Source organism: Populus nigra, chromosome 3, assembly GCF_951802175.1.
Source record: "Populus nigra chromosome 3, ddPopNigr1.1, whole genome shotgun sequence".
Lineage (NCBI taxonomy): Eukaryota > Viridiplantae > Streptophyta > Magnoliopsida > Malpighiales > Salicaceae > Populus > Populus nigra.
In genome coordinates this window covers 9,677,901-9,682,480 of record NC_084854.1, presented here as the reverse complement: position 1 = coordinate 9,682,480, position 4,580 = coordinate 9,677,901, and positions in this window count along the sequence as shown.

The window sequence follows — 4,580 nt, the reverse complement described above, 5'->3', positions numbered from 1 at the left end:
TTGATTTTTCTGCATTTTTGTTAAAGTGGATTAATATTGGGTTGTATTTTTATACCGTAAGGATACCAACCCCGTATTAAAATACCCGATTTGCGTCAAAACATCAAAGAAAAAAAATAATACATAATTAAAAAATGTTTTGTTTTAAAATACGGCCTAGTCTCTCCAATATATATATATAAATATTATAACATCATATTTTCATACAACAAAGAAAGTTTTAAAAAAAACAATATATGTACTAGCATGCATTTTGGCTTTTGTAACCAGTTTATTCAAGCCATGAGAACTAGGCCAATATTTCAAAAATTCTAAAAAAATCTTTTTGTCTTCTTTTAGTATGTGGGATTACGAATTTATACGTAAAACGTATTCCTGATTAAATATGTTTTTTTACATTGACATTAGAACGATTAGGCTTTACCCGATAAGATAAGGATCTCCTTATTGAGGAGGACTTTTCTTGAACCATAGACGGACCAACAACTAGGAAACACAACGAGACCTTGAATCTTATCAGACAGTTAAACAATGCAGCTTACCTTAGGTAGGGCGTATTTGGGGTGCTAATACCTTCCCTTTACGCAACCAGTCCCCGTACCCAATCTCTAAGACCAGTTAGGGTTCCTAGTGACCAAAATACTAGGTGGCGACTCCCATTCCATTTCCTACCAACAAAAGACAATATTTTTTTTGTCTCCCCACATTTGTCAAATAGATACCATACTTTTTCCTAGATTTTAAAAGTGGAATATTCGCCGCGACGCCGCGCACCCGCGACAGAATGGCGACTCCACTGGGGACCTTGTAGACTAAGCTTTGTTTTTGTCTGATTTATTTGTGTTTTCATGTGTTTATTGTTAATTTGCCTTTCCTTTTGTTATCTGCTTATATGCTTTAAATATTTTTACGCAATATTGTTCATGCATTTGTATAGAACTGTCACATGCATCACATACTTTAATTTTGAGAAGCACACACAAGCTTTAAGTTAGGTGGGGGAGTAGCGATCTGCCCTATGACTATTGGTCAGGGTTCAGATGCGTGAAACACCCAACTCATATCTGAGTGCCTGCTCGGTAATGGTGGGTATACTTACCTTAACTATTCCTTGCAACGCCCCCATACTGTCTTTACGAAGAACGTCACTGGGCAGATATGAGACCCTTCGAAACCAGATAGAAAACCTACCCGCTCTCACGTAATACATAGAACCTATCCTTAGGATATGTATCTTACTTTCCTTTGCATCAAGATTAATAGTTCATCAAACCAGGTTTTTTGAGCTGGAATCATGACTAAATGCATCATACTTTCATCACGCATTTGTTTATAAATTATCATATGCACGTCCAGATCGTGAAACATAGGTCCCACATCCAAAATCCACAACACCCGGTCTCGAGCAAGAATGGAGAACGAAGAGAGAGCTCACTTAGAGTCACATTATCAGACCGAGTTGGAGTCCGTCAAGAACGAAGTTTCTCGGTTAACCGACTTACTGGAGCAGCTTCTAAGAGCTAAGAACGGGGAGGGAACATCAGCACAACAGCTTGAAGAAGCACCAGCAGTTCACATTCCTCAAACATCTCAAAACCAGGGGGCAAACTCGGCCAATGGGCAGCAGTTTGTGCCTATTACTCCTATTCTACCAACTCATGCTCCAGTCACTGTTGACTTAACAGCGGAAGGAACCCCGAATAATAGGTCTCCCAGTCTGGTGGACCAGGACAAGTTGTTTGCTTTGGAAGAAAGATTAAGGGCAGTTGAGGGTAATGACTGGTTTGACCCTATGCGAGCAGCCGAAGTATGTCTGGTACCAAACATCGTGGTACCAAAAGATTTCAGGATACCAGAGTTCATTAAGTACACTGGTTTGGAATGCCCAAACACTCACCTTCGTTCCTACTGTAATAAAATGGCAGAAGTGATCCGCGATGATAAGCTGCTAATCTATTTCTTTCAGGATAGCCTCTCAGGGTCCGCTTTGAGTTGGTACATGAGGTTAGATAGTGTCAAGATCAGAAGTTGGAGAGACTTGGGGGAGGCTTTCCTCAAACAGTACAAGTTTAACATGGAAATCGCTCCTGATCGAACAAGTCTAATGGCAATGGAGAAAAAGAGCCAGGAGTCGGTAAGGGCTTATGCGCAAAGATGGAGGGATGAGGCAATGCATGTCCAACCCCCTTTGATAGAAACAGAAATGGTGAGCTTGTTTGCCAATACCTTCAAGGCACCTTATTATGAGCACCTAATGGGTAGCTCCTCTCAACATTTCTATGATGCGGTACGCATAGCTGAAAGAATAGAACAAGGGATCAAAGCTGGGCGAATAACGATGCCAGTGGAAAAGAAGGGTTTTATTGGAAGAAAGAGAGAAGGCGATATTAACAATTTGGAAGGCGGGTATAAGGGCAAGAAAGTATATTCCCACAATCCACAAGTACCTACCTCTCCATTCTCACACATGAACTTTAACCAACCTTTTTCCCCTAATCGAACAAATAACCAGTCAAACCACCAAAATCAAAGACCCTATATAAGATACCCTTCAGAACAACTACCGCCGCTACCCATGCCTTTGAAGGACTTGTACGCCAAACTATTGAGCATTGGGCACATCGCTCCTATCCCTACACTACCATTACAACCACCATTCCCAATTTGGTACAAGCCCGAGTTGACTTGTGAGTACCATGCGGGTAATCCCGGGCATGGGATTGAAACCTGTTACGCTTTTAAGAAAAGATTGTTGGAGCTTATTAAGATAGGATGGGTATCATTTGAAGACAAGCCCAACATTAATTCAAACCCGTTGCCTAAACATGCCTCAAGTAGTAGTGGAATAAGCATGATAGAAGTTGGAAATCAATGTAAGATGTTGAAGGTGTCTATGGAAAAGATGTACGACATGTTAGTACGATCAGGATTTCTAGAGGCGAATGTGGGAAGCCATCCGGCGGTGGGTGATTATTGTGAGTTCCATGGAAGAGATGGACATCATATTGAAGATTGCACCGAGTTTGGGGAAATAATTGCAAAAATATTAAAAATGGGGCAATTGAGAATTGAACCCATGGAGAGCAGGGTTGAGGTGAGCATGATGGAAGGTCAAGATGAGATGACAGGAGTATGCAGGATCCAACAAACGGCTAATGGGCCCCCAAGGCTAATCTTGGTTAAACCACCCTACACAAAAGGGAATCACAACGCCATGCCTTATAATTATGGTTATACCTCCAACATTCGAGCTCCTTTTCCTTTGTTCCAAACTGAGATAAGTGGTTTGACCAGGAGCGGTCGTTGCTTTACGCCTGAGGAGTTGAGAAAGGAAAAGGGTAAAGAAGTGGTAGATCTGGACAAAGCACTAGAAGTTAATAAGCCGGTAACGGAAGAGGAGTCGAATGAATTCCTGAAGTTGATCAAGCATAGCGAATATTGCATAGTAGATCAACTAAAGAAAACTCCAGCTAGGATCTCCCTGATGTCCTTGATACTCAGCTCTGAGCCGCATCGAAACGCCTTGCAGAAGGTATTGAATGAGGCATATGTACCCCAAGACATTGAACACAAAACCATGGAGCATCTCGTGGGGAGGATCCACGCAACTAATTACCTGTACTTCACGGCTGACGAGCTTGATGTTGAAGGTACCGGACATAACAAGCCCTTATACATTACGGTTAGGTGCAAGGACTGCCTCATAGGAAAAGTACTCATTGATAATGGCTCGGCCCTTAACGTGTTGCCAAAGCGTATTCTGGAAGAAATGCCGATCGATGAATCCCATATAAAGCCGAGTACTATGATGGCCAGAGCATATGATGGTTCACCTAGGCCAATAATTGGAACTTTAGAAGTGGAGTTGTATGTGGGACCACAAATGTTCCTAGTAACACTTCAGGTTATGGATATCCACCCTTCCTATAGTATGTTGTTAGGAAGACCTTGGATTCATGCAGCGGGGGCAGTAGCTTCGTCATTGCACCAATGCCTGAAGTATATCATGAATGGGATGTTGGTAACTGTCAAAGCCGAGGAGACAGTATCCATGATAAAGAATGTGGCTGTACCTTTTATCGAAGCAAAAGATTGCAAAGATAATAATATCCATGCCTTTGAGATTGTGAACACTGACTGGGTTCCGGAGAACACAGTGCTAAGAAGGCCAAGGATCTCAAAAGAAGCAAGGATGGCAAGTCTATGCTTTTTGGACCGCGGGATCCCATTTCAGTACAACCTTATTATCGGGATACCAGGAGGGTTTAATCCGGCAAGGATGAAAAGTGCTGCTCAAAGATTTGGGTTAGGATATCAACCTAATCAAGAGGATTATCGGTGGGCTGCTGGTCGAAGAAGGGCAAGAAGGATGGCTAGAATTAAAGGAAGAGAGCTTCAAGAAGAAAAGCTAGAAATCCCTCCTCTTAGCGTGTCATTCCTAAAAGCTGCATACATAGTGCAACAGGATAAAGAAGCCGAAAGCCTTGGTCAAGAACTGTCAAACATGGGCATAAATACCTTGGGGGAAAACAAGATAGAAGAAGAAGACATGAAGACAGTAGCAAGAAAGGGAGATGAAG